We start from the raw sequence: 24,733 nt of genomic DNA, 5'->3' as shown, positions 1-24,733 counted from the left end.
ACTCCCTATCAGTGTTTCAAAAGTCACCTATAGAATAATGTTAAAATTAATGGTAAAGGCCGAGCCAATTTGCAAAGCTGTGAAAGGTGATTTTTGCTTTGTTTTTTTTGTTTTTTATCTCCTGATATCCATTTTTGAAAGACTGTCTTTCCAAATGAGGGAGAGATTAAATCATTCCCAGATAAACAAAAACTGAAGGAGTTCATTATTATTCAGATTGAAAGCAAAAGACATTAGACAATGGATCAAAGCAACATGAAGAAATATAAAGCTAGGATATAAAACTAAGAGAATTGAGTGATGTCATCAACATGGTGACATAAGACATCCCCTGGAAAAGTCTTCCCTCAGAATCAAGTAATGAAAGAAAAAATCCCACTTGCTTAGAACTCTGAAGAATGATAGAGACTGGAAAAGGACCCCATAAATGCTGATTGAAGAAAAAGAGGCTTAATTTCCAAGCTCATGTAGGAGATTTTCTTCTCAGAGCAGTAAGTCTGGATGCCTCCCCTCACTCAGTCCCACACAACTTGGGAGTAGTGCAGAGACAGCACGGTCTGGGTCCCTCCTGCTGTAGAATCAGACTATAGAGCTATTCACAGAAATGAGTGAGAAACCCATGCATATCCAACACAGGGACCGATGTTCACAGAGATCCAGGGCAGACTACAAGCCACTGAAGAGTGTCATACACAAAAGGTCCTCCAGGGGAGAAAATAGAGAGAGTGAGAGAGAGACTGCAGTAGAATTGTTGGCAAGAGGTGCACTCACTCAATCCAGTCTGTTCACTGGACCACCTAAATGCAAAATGGGCATTTCTGGATTGACCCACCTTTCTGAACTTACCCCATCTTGGTCCCCAAGGCAGGATATTCTAATGGGAGTAGAAACCAGAGTAAGAAAATCCTCAGAAAAAAAAGTGGTGGACTGAGCGGCTTTAAGACAGGATGTATCCCAGAACTGAAAAGTATAAGGAAAAAAGGGGGCACAGAGTGAGGGAGAGCATTTAAGCAAATCATGGGAGCTGGAGAGAAACAAATTAAAATATCAGAGGAGATATGGAATTTGGAACAAATAATCAAACAAATTCAAACAAATCTCTGAAATCAATTCAAGGACACACAGGGAAATGTGGATATAGAGCTAAAGGATATTAAGAAGGCAGTGTGTGAGCATAAAAGTTTAAAAAGTTTAAAAAGAAACAAAACAGTCAGCAGGGCAAGATGGCAGAGTGGTGAGGTGCAGAATTTTGTCTCTCCCCTAGAGTAGCTGGCAATTACCCAAGAACTATATGAAACAGTGTTTTCGGGGTCTCCAGTAACCAGTCACACATTGGACACAAGTTTGGAATTGCAGGAAAAGCTGAGAACACAGTGAACATTGTGAGTTCCCCGGACCAGGGGTCTGGCGCCCCTCCCCACCCAGACCTCACAGACTGTCTTGCTGCCGGCTCCCTGAAAGGGGGAAAAAAAAAAACAAAAAACAGCAATCTGCTGAGAGCAAGATGGGGGGGGCTCAACCCAGCCTCAACTGCAGAATTAATTAACAAATTAATTAACTAATTTTGGGATCTGGGGGTATTTAAGAAGGGCTGGGCTCCGAGAAGTGGGGACACATGAAATTGGGCACCCATTCTGAAGCTCTAAAAAAGCCATTTTTCCCCCCTACATTTTGTCCCTTCTGGCTTCTCACTGATTCCTTATCTTTTTTGCATTTCACTGGCAGGGGTGGAATTGAAGCTGTTGGAAAGTAATTATCAGACAATAGCCCAAAGTACATCTTTAAATGTTCTATTCTGACACTGACAAAACTGGAGAAAGACTTTTAAAAGGAATGGGGAAAGACTTTTAAAAGGGATTCCTTTTTTTTTTCTTTTTTCTTTTTCTTGTTTTTCTTTTCCATTTTTTTTAATCTAAAAGTAACACGTGGTTATTTTCTATTGGAAAGCCCAGGTTGAGGGACTAGGCTGGGCTTGGGGGGAGACAGAGTACCCACAGCATCTTTGAGTTCTGGATTCACTTCTGAAGTTCTCCACTCCCGTCTTTAATTGGCAACTCAGGCTGACCAAGGAATCTAGCTGGAGATGCCCCAAAGAGGAGAAGGGAGAAGGGAATAGTGTCCCTAAGAGACAGCTGGAGTTCTGAGGATTGGGAGAGTGGAGGAAGGTCCAGCTCAACTAGCAGTCCTCCTTCTGGGAACTCAGACCCCAGGGGCTGGAATTCAGATCCTGGCTTTAGTCAGCCATGCCCCTGACAGGAGAACCAAAGTCTCCATACCTCCTTACACTGGTGGGGGAGCTGTGGGCTGGCAAGCGCACCACCTGCTGAACAGGAGAGGAAAAGCACCGATTCTAAAGGCCTCATAGGAGGGTCTCATTCTCAGGAAAACCCCACACCCTTCCAATGAGACCTGGGCCTCACTAGACTTGGAAAATCTGACTGGGGTCAACCATATCTGAGGAGACCCTCTCACAAAAAGGCTACATAGAGGCAGAGCAAGAAACAGAAAAAACGAGGTGAAAAATTCTGATCAGCTAAATAGAACCTAAGTTAGAGGTCTAGAATAAGTTGAACTGAATAACAGAGGCCAGAGAACAAAGCCAACCAACAAGAAAACCCCTAGATAAAAGATAGAAAACAAGCTCCAGAATAAACTAATCAAGAAAATCAGATGCCTAGACAACTTAAGATAACAAGCCATACCAGGAAACATGAAAATATGGACCAGCCAAAGGAACAAACTAATAGTTCAACTGAGATACAGGATTTGAGGCAGCTAATGCTAAATAAATTCAATGAAATGAAGGAAGACATAGCAAAAGAGCTGAAGGATATAAAGAAGACACTGGCTGACCATAAAGAAGAATTCATAAACTTAAAAAAACAAATGGCAGAACTCATGGGAATGAAGGCCACAATGGAGGAGATGAAAAACACAATGGAGGGACACAATAGTAGATTTGAACAGGCAGAAGAAAGGATCAGTGAACTGGAAGACAGGTCATTCAAATTCATACACACAAAAAACAGATGGTGAAAAAAATGGAAAAATATGAGCAGGGTCTTAGAGAGCTGAGTGACGACATGAAACACACAAATATACGTGTTATGGGTATCTCAGAAGGAGAAGAGAAGGGGAAAAGGGGCAGAAAGAGTAATAGAAGACATATTCACTGAAAATTTCCCAACTTTTATAAAAGACAGAAAATTAGAGATTCAAGAAGTACAGCGTACCCCAAATAGAATAGATCCCAATAGACCTACTCCAAGATACTTACTGACCAGATTGTCAATGTCGAAGAAAAAGAGAGGATTCTGAAAGCAGCAAGAGAAAAGCAATCCATCACATACAAGGGAAGGTCGATAAGACTATGTACAGATTTCTCTGCAGAAACCATGGAGGCAAGAAGACAGTGGCATGATATATTTGAGATACTGAAAGAGAAAACTGCCAACCAAGAATTCCATATCCAATAAAAATTTCCTTCAAAAACGAGGGAGAGATTAAAACATTTTCAGACAAACAGACACTGAGAGAGTTTGTGAATAAGACACCAGCACTACAAGAAATACTAAAGGGAGTGTTACAGGCTGATAGGAAAAGACAGGAGAGAGAGAGTTGGAGAAGAGTGCAGGAATGAAGATTATCAGGAAAGGTAAAAGGAGAGAGAGGAAAAAATAAGATATGACATATAAATTCCAAAAGACAAAATGGTAGTAGAAAGTAATGCCCTTACAGTAATAACACCAAATGTAAATGGATTAAACTCCCCAATAAAAAGACACAGACTGGTAGGATGGATTATAAACAGGACCCATCTATATGCTGTCTACAAGAAACTCACTTTAGACACAAGCAGAAAAATAGACTGAAAGTGAAAGGTTGGAAAAAGATATTTCATGCAACAACCAGAAAAAAGCGGGAGTAGCTATATTAATATCAGACAAATTAGACTTCAAAAGTAAAACAATTAAAAGAGACAGCAGGACACTATATATTAATAAAAGGGTCAATTCATCAAGAAACCATAACAATCATAAATATTTATGCACCAAGCCAGAATGCCTCAAAATTCATGAGGCAAACACTGAGATCACTGAAAGGAGAAGTAGACACCTCTACAATAATATTTGGAGACTTCAATACACCACTCTCATCAATGGATAGAACATCTAGACAGAGGATTGCTAAGGAAATGGAGATGTTGAATTGTATGATAAATGAACTACACTTGACAGACATTTATAGAATACTACATCCAACAATAGCAGGATGCACTTTTTTCTCAAGTGCTCAAGAAGAAACAAAACAGAAATTATGGAAATGAAAGGTATAATATTGGAGATTAAAATACACTAGAAGCATACAACAGTAGATTTGAACAGGCAGAGGAAAGAACCAGTGAACTAGAAGACAGTACAATCAAAATTGTAGAGTCAAAAGAACAGATAAATAAAAGAATAGAAAATCTTGAGCAGTGTCTCAGGGATTTGTGTGACAGCATGAAGCATACAAACATATGCATCATCATGGATATGCCAGAAGAGAAGGGAAAGGGGAATAAAGAATATTTGAGGAAATTATGGCTGAAAATTTCCAACTCTTATGAAAGACATAAATATACATGTCCAAGAAGTGCAACATACTCGAAACAGAATAAACCCTAATAACTCTACCCTGAGAAACATACTAATAAGGATATCAAATGCCAAAGATAAAGAGACAATTCCGAAAGCAGCAGGAGAAAAGCAATTTGTCACATACTCAACAAGACTATTTCTCATCAGGAACAATGGAGGTAAGAAGGCAGTGGACTCAAAAGATATTTGTACGCTGATGTTCATGGTGACATTATTCACAATTGCCAAAAGATGGAGGCAGCCCAAGTGTCCATCAACTGATGAATGGATAAACAAATATGATTCAGCATTAAAAAGGAATGAAGTTCTGGCTCATGTGGTTTTATGGATGAACCTTGAAGACAGTATGTTGAGTGAAATAAGCTAGACATAAAAGGACAAATATTGCATGAACTCACTGATATGAAATAATAATAATAAAAAATCCCATAGAGTTAGAATCTAGAATATAGGTTACCAGGGTCTGGATAGGGAATGGAGAGTTAATGCTTAATTTGAATAGAATTTCTATTAGGGTTGATTGTGAAGTTTTGGAAATGAGTGGTGGTAATGGTCACACAACATTGTGAATATAATCAGCAGCACTGAATTATAAATGTGAATGTGGTTAAAAGGGGTAATTTAAGGTCACGTTTATGTTACTAGAATAAAAATTAAAAACTAAAACAGGACTGCACAACACAATGAACAATATTGTAAATGATGGACTATAGTTAATAGTACAATTATAATATTCCTTTATCAATTATAACACAAGTACCATACTAATGTAAAATGTTAATAATAAGTTGAGTACATGGGAATTTTTATACATGTATTTTTATATGACTTTTCTGTAAACCTACAATTTCTCTAATTAAAAATTATAAAAAAATAATGGTACCTGTACTGGTGTTTTATTAATGACTTTGTTCTGGCTCATTTGGTTTAAGAAATAAGCCTCAATTCAATTCCATTTCTGAATAGTTTGGGATTGAACCAACAGTTTTATTGCACATATAGTGGTTTTGATGAGACATATGTGAAAGGTATTTGTTTGAAACAGGGTGAAAGCAAGCATTCCAAATCCTAAGGAGGACGGATCTTGAGCCTACAAAATTAAAAATAACATACGAAAAATGATTCTAGAGACTATGGAATGTCTGGAAGCACTCCATACCTTGGTATACCAAGTCCTCAAATGCCTATAATTAGATCAAAACGAAGTTAATGTTTAGGGGTTAAATTTAACAAAGTGTAAAGAAAATAATTTAATTAGGCATTATCTATATTTTGTCATATGTGAGGATCTAAAATATAAAAATGGCTCTCATCTGTAAGGAGTCAGGTGATAAAACAAAGGCACATCTGTTTATCTTGAAAGAGAAGAACCAAATAGTTGAATCAGGACCCAATGAAGAGTACATACAATGAATTCTCACTTATAAAGACATTTAGAAACATGGCTTCTTAAACAAACACATAATGTCTTAAGCCAGGAAAGTCTGGCTATATTGGAAACTTAAGATCATTTACTGCTCAGTCAGTATTAAGAGAGGAAATGATCACTTGCATTCAGGAAAACATTTAAATACAGGCTGAACATTCTATCAAATAAAATAAAAAGAAGCTATTATTTATAAAAAGATGTCCTTTAAAATAGTAATGGATTCTCATCACAAACAAATTAAGGTAAGTTTATCTGCATATCAAGTGCATATCAAAACACATCACCTCAACTTCATAAAGATATTCTTATTGTTAATTATATTAATTTCCTCAAAGTCAAAATGTAAATTCTCTCCCTTTAAACTTCCATTGCATTAAGATGTGGATAGGAGTAGCAAGGTGGATGGAGAAGAATCTTAGGAAAATATTTGACGTTAGATAATGTTTCTTAGAGATTTATTAACATTCAAGACTTCAAATTATTTTTTCCAATTAAATTAATCATTCAGTAATTTGTCAAGCATTTATCATGAGACAAATCCTATTCTAGAAACTTGAAGTGAAAAAGATGGATTAAGACATGGTCCCTACATTCAAAAATTTCACATTTAATGAGAAGGAGGGATTTGAGCATTGCTAGACAACAAATATGGAGAAAATGGCCAAAGAGAAGCAGTGCCACAGCACATCACATGCAATTTTCCTAAATTTTCATGTGTCTCATTTTCTCAAGATTCAGGCTGTTGACATTAGTGAGGATTATTTTTTTTTGTGCTATTATCCATCACTGAGATAAATACTAGAGAGCTAGAAACAAAACAATCAAACAAACACAAGAGATGAAAACTTTATTTGTTGCCCTGGAAATGTTCGAATTTGCTCCTCAGTTTCATTTGTTTCAGAATTTCATATTTCATGTTTATCCTAGCACCTGAGATTCAGCAAAACACATCAAAAATCTATTCCTATATGCATATAGGTATATCTTATAAGCTTGAAATTTTCAGATTATATTTCCAACCATAATATTGAAATCCTATGATAGAATATAAGTATTTTTAACAATTTTTTCTCTAATTCAATCTTTAAAAATATTTTCCCATGCTGAGCACACAAAATGTTGAAGCATATAAAAAGGCAGAAACATGTATATGTAGGAAGAAGAGCAGCATTTAATAAGGCCTCAAAATTTATTTGGAAATAAATGAGCAAGACAATTTTTGCTCATTTCCCAGAAAAGGAAAAATATGTAAAAGCTCAAAGCGTATTTATTATAGTATCACCAAAGGACCAACAATGGGGAAGAATAATGGCCTTATTTTCTTAATGAAAAACTGTGTGACCTTTATTTAAATAATCAATCTCTCTGCACCATCAATTACTCATCTGTAAAACTGAGCTGAATATTTCTTCCTATCTGTAAACGTTTAATGGTGTATTAAGACCTTTGAAGGTGTCTTGCAAAATTCATCATGTATTGACATATTTTACAAGCAACAATACTTAGAGAAAAAATAAGTAAACTAAAACTATAATTGTTAAAAATGGAAATAAGCATATGTATGAAATTAGACGTTTTCACCTTTTGAAAACTTATCCCAGGAATTTTAGAATATTAAGAATGAAAATCTAACATGGAATCCCTTATGGTAAGAGTACAGGTGGAGCTTATCAACCTCTATTCATGTGCGCTCCTTACAAGTGGTTGGAGAGTTCTGAGGTGCCTGATTTTCAGAGATCCTGTATTGTAGTCTATGGTTATAACAGACCAGAATGAAGATCCTTTCCTAAAGGAAAAATGTGTTTTATTTTGTTGTTTTGTTGTTCATAATTTCCCTTCAGTCAAATGATCAGGAAACAGGGGTGGGGTATGGGGTTGGGTGGGAGGGGGAGGCTCTGGAACAGGTGCTAGTGCTTTCAAAGTTAATTCTTTTCAAAGACAACCTGTTTGATAATGCAGGAGGCACATCCCTTTGGGAATCTAGGTGGCAGGCAAGCTGAAAAGCACAGCCTGCTCAGCATTCCAAGTCATCAGAAGGATTTGTTACAACTCCAAGGCTTTCTTTAGAGCTCCTAAGTCAGAAAAATTTGCTGCAGTAGAGTTGGTTTCTGAACTGATTAGAAGCAGTCTGAACAGAAATACTGGCAGGAAAACAAGGTAATATTAGAATAATAAATAAGTAAATAAACAGATATTTAAATGGACATGGAACTTTCGCTACTCTCAAAAATATAATAAGCATATTGATGATATTTTTCATAATATTGTTTAGTAATTGAATAGTAACATACAACAATGGTGGTAAGTCTTATGGAAGAAATCTCGTGATTGCTATAAATGTTATCTAAGAGGACTACATTGCAATGGTATTTTTCATCAGTACAATATGGCTATTCAATTAAAGACATCTCAAGGAACTTAACTACATAGATCGTAATTCTCAAAGCCATCAGAAAGTCTAATACTATCAAGTAATTTTATTACTTGAATCATAGAATGCATATGAAAATGCGTCAGGTAATAGATGCTATCCTGAATAAACATGTATGCCTCCCTTACCTCTTTGTTAATATACTTTTTGGTCAACAAGTATAGATCATCCAAGTAACTCACCTGTTTACTAAATATAAAATTATATATTGCAATACAGCTGATTGCCTAATATAATTAAAAAATAAAGGTAAACATATACATATTTTATAATAACCAATTTTGCTATATAGTATACAGATTTCTGACAACCCCAAAGTTCCAAAATAGAACTAGTGGCACATCAGAGCTAAGTGAGCAAGAGTCTGATGGGCAAATTGGTTGGAGGAAATGGGGAGATCAGTAGAATAAAGACTACCCCTATCTTCTGGAATAGAACATGATGTCTTATTTTATAAATAACCTGCTGTATGTGTTGTTTAAGGCAACCTTAAGTCTTGCTCAGGTGCAAGAACAGCAAAATGGAAACTGAAGGTAGAATGACAAAACTTGGAAGAGAAGTGGTCATTTAGAGAACTGCTAGAAGCCTATGGTGGATAGTCATAGTTGATATCAATACATAATATGGAATTACAAATTACTAGTAATGCAACAATTAAGGGAAGTTGTGTTAAAATGCAATGTAAGTCACACATACACACGTGTCTTAGTTTTTCTGGGCTGCTATGACAAACACCAGACAACAGTTGGCTTAACAACAGGTATTTATTGTCTGAAGGTTTTAGATCCTAGAAGTGTAAAATCAAGGCATTGGAAAGGCCATGCTTTCTCCCCCAAATATTCAGTGTTCTGGAGATGGTGGGCCACAATTCTTGGGCTTCCTTGAACTGCATCTCTGCCTCCTGTCACATGGTGATGTCTTTCCCCTTGAGTCTGCTCTTCCAGTTTCTGCTGACTTCCAGAAGCCAGTTCTTCCTGTGGCTGACTCTGGCTCCATTTTCTTCTTTTTAAGGCCTCCAGTAATACACATTAGGACCAACCCTAATTTCATTTGGTCATGCCTTAACTAATAATAAGAACTTGAAAGGATCCTGTTTACAAATGGATTCACACCCACAGGAACACAGATTAAGATTAAGAACATGTCTTTTGTTGGGGTATGTGATTCAATCTACCACACCTCCCAACATACATACATATATGGAATGAGAGATCCCCTCTCCCCATGTGTTTGAAAGGAAGCCCTCCAATATGAAGATTCATATATTCTAGAAAAGACTTAGTTTGAATTAACTTCTATTTTGCGTCACTGAGTCATCTTTAAAAGAAAATCCACCTATTCTTTACTCTTTACACCTAGTAGAAGAACATTGTACAGTAGACAGAAGGATGTCATCCCCCATTCCACCCCACACACACTGCCAAAAACGTCTTTGTCCTCATCCCCAGAATCTGTGAATCTGTTGCCTTATATTGCAAAAAAAAGACTTTGCAGATGATTAAGTATCTGGATATGGGAATATTATCCTGGATTTTCTGGGTGGGCCTAATGTAATCACAATGGTTCTATTAAGAAGGAGGTAGGAGAGTCATAGTTGGGAAGATATGTTGATGCAGGAAGAGGACAGAGAGAGAGGTTTGAAGATGTTGTGCTGCTGACCTTGAGAAGAAAGGAGAGGCCATGAACCAAGGAACACAGGCAGCCTCTAGAGGTTGGAAAAGTCAAGGAAACCGATTCTCCCTTTGGGCCTCTAGAAGGAAGGAGGCTCTGCCAACACAACACCTTGATTTTAGCCTATTAAAGTCCATTTTGTACTTCTTATTTCAAACTTTTAAGATACTAAATTTGTGTTATTTTAAGACACTGAGTTTGTGGCAATTTATTATAGCAGCCATAGGAAACTAATACAGATATCTTCATAATTCAGGTCTTTAAAATGAATGTTAAAGGGTGAATTAAACTGCTCTGGATGTAAACCAGATAAGGAGCTATCCAGAGTATTCACAATATTGGGGCAATGTGCTTGTATGTGATTTGGTTGGAGGCTGGAGCTGCCTCCCACGTCCACCAGTGTGAATGGCATTCACCAGACAGGAACTTCAGATGCAGACGTCTCTTGAATTAGTCTCATTTTCGTAACAACAGAACAAATCCAACACAAAGAAAACAAATATTTGAGAGTAATTAAATTTCAATTTCTTTTCCTGCCAAGAATCAACAAATTTTTCCCCTTAGTTTCACAGTTATGCTCTAAAGGGTTTTACCATGTAGTCTTGGTCAAAAAAGGACTTCCCAAGATGGCATTCTGCTGTTTCTCCATCTGCTTCATACGTAGCAAATGTGCTCACTGTACAAGTCAAAACAAGAATTTTTGTTCTGACAGTGTTGAAGTTCAATACTTTCTCTAAAAATAAAGCTATTCTTTCTACTTCACATCTAGTACAACTGATAATTATCACTGAAAATGTCAAGAATCAGATGTGCCCTGGTAATTTGGTTGATACATGCAGCTAAAAAGATTTTATCTAAATTTTCCACAGGGAGGCAATAGAAAATCTGATGATTTGGGGCTCTTTAATAGACAGAATGTGTCCTAGAAAATGTCTGTGACACAGAGAAGGAATGAATGTAGAATTACAATGAAATATTAATTCTTGCAATCTAGAAGGTTATCCAAAGTTGATAGGAAAAAAACTCTATACTAATATAAAATAAGTAAAAACTTGCCTATGCCATAATTCAACCATGCTAACAAAATATTATCAAGGTAGGAATTTCTACATTAACAAAGTAAGAATCTTTAAAGCAAGCTCTTTAATAAATGTATATGGTATGTAAAATTATATCGGGGCTTTTAACAAGTATCTTATTATTTTCTTTATGTAATTAGATGTTTCTAGAAAATTTCAAGTAATTCATTTATAATGTCCTTTAAGAATTCTTTCTCTAGTGCTATTCATTAACTTTTTTTTTTTAACAGATGTATTGTTTTCAAATAAATTTATTCAGGTAAATTTATTACCTGAATTGTATTCACTTTAAAATATATACTTCAATAGTGTTAGCTATATTCACAATGTTGTGCTACCGTCACCATTATCCATTACCAAATTTCCCATCACTACCAAAAGAAACTGTACCAATTAAACATTAACTCCCCATTCCCTATCCCCACTCCAGCTCCTGGTAACTTGTATTCTAGCTTATTACCAAAAATTTGCATATTCTAATTATTTCATATAAATAAGATCATACAACATTTATTCTTTGGTATCTGACTTATTTCATTCAGTTTTGTTACCTACTAAAAGTGGGTTAATAGCACAGATAAACTTCCATCCATTCCACTGAAAATTCCTGTTAGTGATGTCTCCAGCAAGACGGTTTCATTGTACCTTAAAAAAAAAATACTTTTGTAAATACTACAGGGGGTTCAAAGGACTTCAAGATGTTGCCTAGGATTTTGAAACATCGAGAAACTATTAAAAAATAAACATTATTGAATATGAAAAGAGAGGGGAGTAAGACCTCAGTAGAGATTATGACTGTGATCATAGCTTTAAAAAACCTGACAGTCACTTTTGTGGATTCACAATCTGTCCTCCTTCTGCTTCAACTTTTATCCTTAAAAGGCATTTAGCAATCAGCACTGTCTCCTGAAATAAATAAATAAATAAGTAAGTAAATAAATAAATAAATACTCTTTCCAGTCAGAGGGAAAAGCAGGATTCCTGGCTGTTACCCTTGAACTAGACACTGCTGCTTCTCTGTGATATCTAATAGCAATGCTCGCATAATCAAGAGTATAGCACTAGAGAAATTATGCCTGTGGTGAGAAGAAAAATGATCACTAAAGCAGAGGTGCTATTTGGAAGTTATTCAGTGGCAGCTGGTGGCCTTTTTTTGTTTCCCTTATACCTGCTGTCGGCACACACAATTCTATCCGGTGACTGCAGGCATCTTGGTCTGCTTTGTGTTGCTTCTGATAGATACTGAAAGCGCCGGTTTTATCATTACAGACACAAGGTATAAAAATATAGATATACATTCTCTTAATTTGCCATTCTTTTCTTTCAGCTCCACAATCTTACTACTTCTCCCTTAAGCCTCTCCATGTTAAAGCTTTTATCACCTCTTTAAGCATCCTTCACTGCCTCTAAGTTGGACAGAAGAAAATATTTCTCTTATTTCTCTGCTATTATACCTGAAACTTTGCACCCATACCAATGGCTGTACAATACCTCAATTGCAACACTTTTTACATAGTATTACTGATATCATAGTATCTGTCTTCCTTCTGAACTGTAGACTTTGTGAAGAAAAGCCTAACACTTTATTCATGATTTTAAGCCCATTGCTGAACCTGAGTAGATATTTGTGAGAAGTTGTTTGAAGCAGACTGACTTGAATATTGCCCATTGACACCAGTTTCTTTATGGTCTTACCAAAGCTACATTATAGGCAAAGGAGGATGCATCCAAAACCTCCAGACTTATCTGCATTTGCATTGCAGCCCAAGCTGAACCATGGAGAGGACCTAGAAGCCATGTGGATGCCTCACAGCACAGTTGAGACTGCTTTCATTCAGACCCAGTAGCTGCATGCCACATGCTGAACACGTTCCTGGAGTACATCTGCCAGCTGGACATTGACTCACCATCCATCACAGTCTAGAACACTGGCATCATCTGAACCATTGGCCCAGCTCAGTGATGATTACGTTTGGAATGAATGTGGCTCATCTGAACTTCTCTCAGGAAACTCATGAGTACCATGCAGAGACCATCAAGAATGTGAAGGCAATCACAGAAAGCTTTGCCCCGACCCCATTCTCTACCGGCCAATTACTGTGGCCCTGGACACTAGAGGACCTGAGATCTGAACTGGGCTTATCAAGGGAAGCAGCACTGCTGATGTAGGGCTGATGTAAGGAGCCACTCTGAAGATCACTCTGGATAATGTGTATATGGAAAAGGGTGACAAGAATATCCTGTGGCTGGACTACAAGAACATCTGCAAAGTGATGGAAGTGGGTAGCAAGATTTATGTGGATGATGGACTTATTTCTCTGCAGGTGAGGGAGAAAGGTGCTGATTTCTTGGTGAGGGAAGTAGGAAATGGTGGCTCCTCAGGCAGCAAGATGGTGTGAATCTTCCAGGGGCTGCTGAGGACCTGCCAGAAAAGACAGAAAAGGACATTCAGGATCTGAAATTTGGGGTAGAACAGGACATGGATATGGTTTTCTCATCTTTCATTCACAAAGCATCTGATGTCCATGATGTCAGGAAGGTCCCGGGAGAGAAAGGAAAGAACATGGGGATAATCAGCAAAATCGAGAATTAAGGAGTTTGAAGGTTTTGATGAGGTCCCAGAGGCCAGCAATGGGATCATGGTGGCTTGTAGTGATTTGGGCATTGAGATTCCCACAGAGTTCTTCCTAGCTCAGAAGTTGATGACTGGGTGGTGCAACTGAGCTGAGAAACTTGTCATCTGTGCCAGCCGGATGCTGGCGAGCATGATCAAGAAACCCCACCCCACCCAGGCTGAGGGCAGTGACATGGCCAGTGCTATAGGGGACAGAGCCAACTGCATCATGCTGTCTGGAAAACAACCACAGCGGACTACCCTCTGGAGACTTTTCACATACAGCACTAGATTGCCTCTGAGGCAGAGGCCACCATCCTGCCTGGTGCCCATTAATAGAAACCCCACTGAAGCTACTGCCAAGGGCATTCACCAGGTGGCCAGATACCAACCTCATGCCCCCATCATTGCTGTGACCAGAGCCACTAGACAGCCTGCCAGGCTCACCTACACTGAGGCATCTTCCCTGTGCTATGTAACAACCCTGTCCAGGAGGCCTGGGCTGGGGATGTGGACCTCTGTGTGAATCTGGCCATGAATGTTGGCAAGGCCAAGGTCTTCTACAAGAAGGGAGATGTAGTCATTGTGCTGACCAGATGGAGCCCTGGCTCTGGCTTCACCAACACTGTGTGTGTAGTGCCTGTGCCATGATGGGCCTCAGAGCCCCTTCTTCAGCTCCTGTCCCATCCCCTCCCTGAACCCATCCATTAGGCCAGGAATGCTTGTAGTGCTGATTTGGGGTTATAGGGTGGCACTGGTGGGCTGGGACACCAGAGAAGAAGACTAACATTTCAGTGATGTGTGGCTGTTTTTAGACCCTGCTCTGGTGGGGGTAGCCCAGAACCTGGCTGCCCATCATGTGCCCTCCACCCCCACCCCCAAGCAAGGGAAGAATGAAGGGGCCAGGACTAGAAGCCCCAGTGGTTATTGTAGGAGGGCAACAACTCCCTCTCCCTTGTGTATTCTGTTCAGTTCTTATAGAAAATGGATGCCCAGAGTACTCCCAAACTTCACCGGAGTGAGGGTGTTGGGGAGTGGGATGGGTGTGTGTCAAGAGACATCCAGCTAGAATAGGGAAGGCCTTAGGGCATGGATAGGGCAGTGGTTCTGGTTTGTGCAGACTGTGGCCCTGGCCTTTATTTGTTTCCCCACCCACCTCAGCTTGCCCTGCTCCCACTTTGTTTGTGCATTTTATGTTTTTGTTTTCCTGCACTCCACTCAGCTATCACTGCAGAAAAACACTCCCCACTCCACCTTCCATTTTCCCCTACCTGTAGATCAATAAATTAACAGCTGGGAAAAAAAGAAAAAAAACCTACATGCTGATGCTAAAGACAGTGACACTATTTCAAAATTACTCCTTCTTCCTGGGTAGGAGGAAGGTAAATATGATTAGCTTCTGAGATCAACACTAAAAATTTCAATGACAAATTTGGGACTTAAGTTGCTGTCTTTTAATGGAGTCCGTTAGCATTACCCATCCATTTAGAATGTTATGAGACATGACTGCAGTCAAAGTGTTGATTATAAACAGTGGAAATAAGTGTACCTCTAGCAACCAAGTAACATGTTAGAAGGTTATTGTTGGACAGATTTGGGGAAGCTTGAGAGGCTTAGGAAGAATATTTTGACACTCTCGAGAATCAGGCAGCAACTCAGAGAGATGAGAACAACCCAGATCCCACCTCACGAAAGATCTGCCTAGGATGCTGTCCTGGTGCCACTGATACTGGATACCTGCAGCTGCACCTGGATTCTCTCATCACCACCATAGCCTCTGCAAAGTCATCGGAAACTTGCCTGAGCTTTTGTATCATGCCTTCAAGATTAAAATCCAAAAATAATTGTCTAATGGGCTGCACCTGGGTCACTTAACAATAATATTCCTGCCACATGGTTGGGAGAGGAAATATGTGTCCATTCTAACTAAATGGGAGACCTAAGTGAGAAAGCCATTAGGATGTTAGGATGTGAGACCACTAAAATGTCAAATGTTCACTATAATGAGATACCATGAAGTCCTAAGCCATTTGTGTTCTAACTGTTGCTAAAATGCATCTCCATTCTTATAACTTTAATATCTTAGACTTTTTCACATTTAAATTACAAAATGCACATAGTAGGAATAGGCACCTGGTGAGTTAATTAACTTTGGCATTGTATCTTTAAAAATAAATATTTTTAAATGTGGGCAATTGATGGGTTACTTTCAAAGCATTTTGTCACTACCATTCCATGTAAATAAAGTAGAGAACACCTCCTATTCAAGAATTTCATTTAGAATTTTTCTTTTCCTTATAGGGTTTACCAAAACTTTTTTGATCCAATATCCCTATATGCAGTTTCCAACCCATAAGTGGGTTGAAACGTTTCATATACATATGCTATTAGAAAAGAACAAAATTGTTTTACAAGTTACAGGGCTGGTTCATAAAAACCTGCTTGGCCCACAATGGAAAATTAATACTTTTTTAAGATTGGGAATTAACTTAAACTACTCAATAACACAATTTATTGTGACATTTCAAAAAACGTTAGTTGGGAAAGGCTGTTAGAAAGATGAGAACTTAATGATTTGGAGAGGAGAGAAAAGAAATGATTTTTCATGCTCAGCAGAAAGGAGCTGAGTATGGGAAAAAAAGGATGTACATATGTGTGAGCTTATTTGAAATATATATAATTCAGTCAACCCAAGAAATAAAATATCAGAAAGGGAGAGTGGCGGAAAATATGACACATGGTACTAAGTAAAGTAGGAAAACCATTGCTTTAGTATCTAGGAGTCACAAGAGGCCCAAAACTATTATTTGGAGGAGATTTAACCAAGGGGAAGACATTTATCCCTCATATGTAAGTACAGTGTTATCACAAACCAAGGACATTCTCAAACCAGATGTTCATCAACCAGACGTTTGTATTGTCTTGTATTCATAAGACATTGTTTTCCAAATATAGTTAATGTTTATTGTGAGCATTTTTTTAAGAAACAAAGAGAGAAAAATATTGTATGACCAACCCATTAAGATCTTTATATTCTAGAATGCCCTCAAAATGTTGTGTCATCATGTAACAAATTAAAACCAGTTGCTTATTTTTTTTCAGCTTCTCACACTTCAGATAGATGGAACCGTATTTGATGAGTATCAGTATTCCAAGAAAAAAAAGAACTGTGTGAAATAATAACCTAAAGTTTTATAGGTAACATTTTGTCTGGAAATAAATCTAGGGTTCTTCTGATTCTGATTCATTTTAGGAAAAGGTTATTTGAGATTTTGTCTTAACTTGACAGACCAGATAACTAAAATATGTTGTTTAATTTTCATAATGTCTACCACTATTAGCCTTCAAAAGAACTTGATGAGCATTTTTTTTTAAACACATTCCTCTTGGGAAAACTCAGCTCATGTCAGGGCACAGAGGCTGGGTTTCATGCCTCCCTCACTCTCCAGATGGGTAACTTTGTGCAGTGCACAACCTACATAACCTTTTGTGACTACTGTCTAAGAGCTCTATATACTATTTCAAGAGAAACATTATTCTCCCAACCCCGTCATAGTAAACCCAATTGATTAATTTATAAATGTGTTTAGATTATCACACACCATTCATGGAATCAGAGCACATTAATGCATATTAAAAAGTTCAACACTAAATGTTTCACTTTATAGATGAAGAAATAATAAAAACAGCTCCCTTTTCAAGCACTTTCTTTGTAACAAGAATTGCAGTAAGTACTGTACATATAACTCCTTTATTTCTAAAAAAAATTCACTAAGGATGGAACACTTTCCTAGCTTGCTAAAGTAAATTGTGTAGTCTTCTCTTCGTTAAGCACATAATCATTATCACTTCTCCATAAAGACATGTAGAGGTATTCAGAGATGTATAGTGACCCATGTGCAGAATTGCTACCTGCATTTGATTCAATTTCTAAATTGTTATTTGACATATGAGTATACACTGCCACATCAACCTATTCCTTCATATCTGTGTATTTGTGTCAGGGAGACTGTCCCAGATTGTGAATGCCTGAAGCAGAGGAACTGGAGTTTATATATATATATAATTGGATATAATTGGTTTTGTGCTTAATATCATTCTTGGTACCTGGCTGGCTCACTTGCATATATAATCAGTCATTACTTCCACGTAAAAAAGTGACCATTACCAGAAACAAATAATCAACTAGCAAACATCCTTATTATTTATTGATATTCAACACACATCAATTCCAGAGATTAATGCAAAACATACATTTCCTCTTGGGTTACCTTTCAATGTGCACAGATTCAAGACCATCCTCCAGGTATCCCTTTTTTCTGCCTGGTTTACTCCTCCATCTATTTTTTTCTGTTCTTCTTCCCTTGCTTCCCGCACCTCTTATGCCATTCTTGGGGCAATGTGGTAAGTGTAAACCATGAAAACCTTCTTGTTGCAACTTCTCAAATATTTTCTTGCTAAGTTAGATAGATTTTAATTTATGATTATTTTAAATAACATCAACATATTCACCATCAGTAATAATATTTTCTAACTAAAGGTGAGAAAAGGAAGAAACACAGAAGGAGTTGGGGGCAGGAGAGGCAGAAAACCTTGTCCTACTTCTCAAATACAACAAAAGAACTGAAATTTAGATTTCTCAGATAAAGTCATTTTTATAAACCTAAATTCTCCATGATCACTAACAGCATTGCAAGTTCTATCATCTTGAATAAAGTACATTATTTGAAAGTACAGCTTTGGACAGAAAAGTTCCTTTTCAAACTTAAAATAGCACCCTTTCACTGCATACATTCAGCCTGGTAAGCTATAAATCAGGTGTGCTCATTTTACAGAGGAAAAAAACAATTGTACTATTATCATCAATGCTGAGCTGTGAATTTCCAAAAAGCAAGTTGGATTTTATTCCACCTAATGCAGTGTCAAAAATACTGCCAGCAATATCCTGATCTCAGGATTTTTACTGCTGGTGTTGAAGTATGAAGTGGAAAGCACATAGCTTGATTTTCTAGTACGTGGTTAAGCTTGCACTACTGACTACCTCATTTAAAAGAAAGAACTTGGTAACTGAATGAATATGATAGGAAAGTCACTGATGGGGAAGAAAACTGGAACACTAAGATGTCTGCTTTATAGGGTCATATCTTTGGAAATACTGTACTTAAATTTTTTTAAAAGCCATTTTTGAATGACTTTTAGAAAGTTACTATCACAGCACTTTTGAATAAAATGTAGCATTTTCCTGAAAAATGCCTTCAATGAAAGGTCTTGATATTTTTAAGCATACATGGAATATAAATTCTCAAAGTCAATTTTCTTGCTGTAAAACAGAATTAGGCTCCATAAGTAGTAAAAACGAACGTACACAAGTCATGAGCTGCCTAGAGCAGTGGCTCTGATCTTCAGCGTATTTGTGAGACATCTGAGATGGTTTGTTAAAATCTCTTAAAATCTTCCGCTTAGATTCATAACTTCTCAGGGTCCTTGAAAGGCTCCAGTAAAAATGTACATGAAGGCATATGAAATGCAGAAAGTGCTATTTATATAATACCACGAAATTCTTGGAAATTTCATAGGCCTATGAAAATCACATAGCGAAGTTTGACGTCGATAGAATGGGTCCAGTAGAGGAGTCTTGTAGATTAAAGCTGGAATATTTTGACAACAATGCAGTTTACCCCAACTCTCAAATGCAAGTATTCAAACACTACTGCCTTCATCTAATAACCTATCATTCACTTTAGAAGTTTCTCCCTTTACCTCTACATGGAAACTGCTCCTTCTCAAGCCAACTCCAGACTGGCATAACTAATGGACATTTTTCTGTCCAAATATTTTTTACCTCTCCAAATTTCCCATTCCCTCCTAACTCTTTTTCATTTGACAGCCAAGACTCCAAACTCTAGGGCTATTACTCCTTTTCTCTTACTCTGTTTTTCTCCCTGTTCCATCTTCTCTATCTGTGTTTTCAAAGTCAGAATAAATCAGGTTTCAGTCCTAGGATTTGGTTTTTAGTTGTTGTTCTTGTTACTTTCTAATCTCTTTAAGATGATATCCTGCATTCTCATGGCTTCAGATTCCCTCTATGTTCGGGTAATTATCTTCAACCCTGACCTCTCCCTGAGCTCTATCCACTTGTATACCTCATAGGCACCTGAAATGTAATACCTGTGAATATAAACACACGATTTCTCCCTGCTTCAAAGTGTACATCTTCAGATTTCGTCATTTCATTTGACTTCAGTCTCCTCTAGCCAGTATCAGGGCCTTATTTTTTGAAAACTTAATTTCCCTCATCTTTTATACTAATCCATTTAAAAATATTATTGATTTTGCTAGCAATATATACCTGGAATCCATTCCCTTTTCATCATCTCCACTGTAACTACACAAGCCATCTTTGTATCTCGGCCAGATTATAGAAATAGGTTCTGAACTACCTGTTCAACTCTACACTTGCTTCCCTCTTATCCCTTCTCCATGGAGGTCCAATACAAGGGTGAATAGCTCCACATGACTATTTAACTTAAAATTAAGTAAAATTAAAAATTCAGTTCCTTAGGCTTACTAACCACACTTCATCCTCTCAATAGCCATATGTGTCTAGTGACTACGCAGTGAACTGCACAGATACAGAACATTCCCGTTATCAGAGGAAATTCTATTGGAAAGTGCTGTTCCATAGTATGGATAAGCCATCATTCCCTCAACCACTTCCCTCTTAAAGGAAATTGAGGTTGTTTTCTGTTTTGCTTTGTTCTGATTTTGTTTCCTTTCTTTTATTAATTATAAATATGTTATTAAAAATAACTTTTGAATAAATAGCTTATGTACCGGTATTTTTCTTTCCATAGGATAGATTTCTGTAGAATTCTTATAAGTTAATTGGACCAAGGAACTGCTTAATTATACTTTTAATAGATATCACACAATTATTTTTCCAAAAAAAAAAGTTAGAGCAAAGTACTCCTTTACTCATTTACCAGCATTCTATGGTAGTACTGATTCCCATGAATTTCCTTCGCCAGATATTGTCAGTATACATTTTTAAATTATTGCCAATTGGTGGTAAAAATTATCATTTTGTTTTTACTTTAATTCCCTATTAGGGGCATGCAATATATTTTCATATGTTTATTAATAATAGGCATTTTCTCTTCAATGAATTATCCTCTGACATTCTTTGCTCATTTTCCTATTGAGTTGTTTATTTGAATGTTTGCAATTTATATGAACATCATGAATTATAATGAAAGTAATCTTTGTAGTCACTTGTATGGCAATATTTTTCCCAATCTGTAAGGTTTTTTTGATATTGTCTCTGAGAGATTTCCTGATATATACTTTATAATTTGTTAATATATTCAAGAATTTGCTCACACAGTAAAGGAGAGGAAGGGAATGGTTTCAAGAGCACATGCTGAAAGGAGGTAAATAAATGTAAGTAAAGATTTAGTTAAATGTAAAAGTATCTATAATCTTGTTTCATCCTTCAACAACCTAAAACTATAGACAAAAGCTTTTCAATTTTGCATCTTAATAAATGGAGGCTCAGAGTTTAAGTTATGTCACTAGGATTAAAACAATATCTGAATGACTTAAAAAGCTCTTTCATTAAGCCAAGCTGCCAAATGTGGCAAGATTGCTACAAATCTGTTCAATGTTTATACTTCGAGGCTTTTATCCCTCAAAATCCAATTTGGTTGACCTGTCATGGTTTATGAATAGTGAGAGAATTAACCTAAAAATAGATATATTATGAAGAAAGTTACATTATATTTTAGGTAAAGTACATACACCGACACACGTGCATGTTTTCTGACTTTGTTTTAACACAATATTAGGAGACTACAAACTCACAAATGTTGAGTATGTAAATGTAAATTCTCTGGACTAAAAATCAATGACTATTACATAGATATTACAGAATTATTGATTATAAGTATTTTGTGATTAGTTAATGAAAAATGATCTGAAAGTTAATTTAGCAAGAATTGTGCCATTAAACAAACAAATGTGCTACCTTCATCCCTCTGAGCCTGCAAAGTGGACCACATCCATTTTAGAGGATAGCAACTCCCTTTGCCTTCCTCAGGCTTGAGCCCAACTCTCCTCGTGGCTTCTAGGCATCTCAGCATTGCAATAATTTGGAAGAACCATCCTTGCTTCAGGTGGAAAGGAATATTCACTAATCTGTACAACAAAAGATCTGGCTAATATATAGTGGAAGAAACCTTGATAAAATATCTGGGAATAGATGTTGAGAATGCTGGATTAGGGGTAGGTTAGGGGGGAATATAAGCCTGGATAAGGGATAATTTATTGATATGGGATACCTTCCTATCATTCAGTATTTAATATCCTTGACTAGGACACTCAGAGTCAATAGTTCAGGCTCCTTGAAGCTTGAAAAAAGATGTAATGGCAAACAGTAAGTGAAGTGGAGAATGCTACTAATGTCTTAGCAGAGTGTTTAGGAAGGGATCAAACTGGCTCTAAGAGGCAGGTATGGTAGAATGGATGTATTACCTAAGACCAGAAACCCATCCACTAACTATGTTTCCCAGGAGGTCTCCCAGTAGATAACTCCTTGTCTAGGCATTAAGAAATGTGCTACTCAATATTCTTGAGACACTCAGGCTCAGTTGTGATTGTTGTTAATAGGCTGGGATAACAGTAGAAGTGCTAGTTTTTAAAACTGGGCTCCCTCATGTCAATAGGGATGATAGAATTCTGAAATAGCACTAGGCAAGTGTGGCCATAGCCATCAGAGGAAAGGTGGATGAATTACCATGGTGGGCCACAAAACTGGAATGGCAACCAGGGGTCCTACTCTGTAGGCATTTTTGGCTAGGGCTAATGGACCATGGTGCTCCTATGAAAGACAAATGGGCAGTCAATAATGGAATCATTTGACCTAAACAAAAAAGATCAAAAGTTTGTGACCATATTTGCTTGTAAAGTCACATTATCTTGCCTAATTTCTAGAACGGAGCCAATTTTTATATCTAGGGTCTTTCAATTGAAGGAGAGAACTTTGTAACACCATGTTAATAGTATATAATAATGATTCTATCTTTCCCTAAAGCAAATTAAGTTAATCTGCACAAGTAACAGTTCCCAATAATACATTGAGGCAAGGGTGATACCAGGAGATTTTGACAGCTGTTGGATACAGGATCTGAGCTGAAACTAATACCAGCAACCAAATCTGCATAATAGCCCTCCTTTAAGAGTGGCAGCATATGGAGGCTATATGGTAAATTGAGTCATGGCCCAAGTGCAACCCGTAGAGTGGGTCCAATGTGTCAATGAATCTGTCATGTGGTCATTTTCCCAGACTCTGAATGAATAATTAAAATATATATGTTTAGCACGTGCTGTCATTAAGAAAGAAGTGCAATGTTTGATTGGTCTTCTCAGGTTTTGGTGGCAGCATGTATCACAGATGAAAATGTTGGTCCAACCCATTCATCAGGTGACCCATTATTGGGTGACTTAGATTTCCACGTAGCCCTGCATGCAGCTTTGGCCAGCAGATCCCATTAAAATCTCTAAGCATTTAGGAAAAAGAGGATTAATTCAGAGAAAATGACTTTGACTTCCCAAATGTAGATATTTTCAATATTAATCACAGAGTTGGCTTTATCTTGATAAAACAAGACAAAGTGATTGCTGTGAATGAGATGTTCAGAATTAGGGTGGAAGCTGTAAGAAGAAGGAAATTTTAGGAGGGAATCTTGGGAATTATGACAGGAAATCAAATACAGATGAATAAAAATAATTTTAAAACATGAGTAAAGGATCAATTCAGTCAAAAAAAATCAACATGTATTGAAATTAGCCAGGATGTTTACACTATTTCCTCAATAACACTCAACAGTGTCATAGGAGGAGCAGAGAAAGCATATAATGAATATTATCCAAGATAAATATTGGTAAAGTAAGTCTGGAGGATGGAACAATTAGGAAAATGTGGATAGCAGAGAGAGAGTGGAGTTGGAATGGCTTGAGTTAAACTTAATTGTATAACAAATTAGTACCATAACCACACAATAAATAAATACTTCATGTGGCTTTTGAGTACAACTCAGACTGTACAACGTTAGTGAAATATTTTTTTTTATTAAATTCAGTTTTATTGAAATACATTCACACACCATACAATCATCCATGATATACAATCCACTGTCCACATATGATAACATAGTTATGCATTCATCACCACAATCTATCTCTGAACATTTTTCTTACATCAGAAAGAACCAGAACAAGAATAAAAAATATAAGTGAAAAAAGAACACCCAAATCATCTCCCCATCCCACCCCGTTTATCCTTTAGTTTTTATCCCCATTCCTCCACTCATCCATACACTAGATAAAGGGGGTGTGATCCACAAGGTCTTCACAATCACACTGTCACCCCTTGTAATCTACATTATTACATAATTGTCTTCAGGAGTCCAGACCGCTGGGTTGGAGTTTGGTAGTTTCAGGTATTTACTTCTAGCTATTCCAATACATTAAAGCCTAAGAGGTGTTATCTATGTAGTGCATAAGAATATCCACCAGAGTGACCTCTCGACTCCATTTGGAATCTCTCAGCCACTGAAACTATTTCGTCTCATTTTGCATCCCCCTTTTGGTCAAGAAGATACTCTCAGTCCCACGATGCCAGGTCCACATTCATCCCCGGAAGTCATACTCTGTGTTGCCAGGGAGATTTACACCCCTGGGAGTCGGGTCCCACGTAGGGGGGAGGGCAGCGAGTTCACCTGTCGAGATGGCTCAGTTAGAGAGAGAGGGCCACACCTGAGCAACAAAGAGGTATTCAGGGGGAGACTATTAGGCACCATTACATACAACTTT

General features: G+C 37.3%; 1 pseudogene; it reads left to right on the top strand.

Moving 5' to 3' along the window:
- The first annotated feature begins 13,046 nt into the window (after positions 1–13,046).
- Positions 13,047–14,515, top strand: LOC119508094 (annotated as a pseudogene).
- Positions 14,516–24,733: the final 10,218 nt, after the last annotated feature.

Source organism: Choloepus didactylus, chromosome 13 (genome assembly GCF_015220235.1).
Source record: "Choloepus didactylus isolate mChoDid1 chromosome 13, mChoDid1.pri, whole genome shotgun sequence".
Lineage (NCBI taxonomy): Eukaryota > Metazoa > Chordata > Mammalia > Pilosa > Megalonychidae > Choloepus > Choloepus didactylus.
This window is presented reverse-complemented; position numbering and strand designations above follow the sequence as displayed.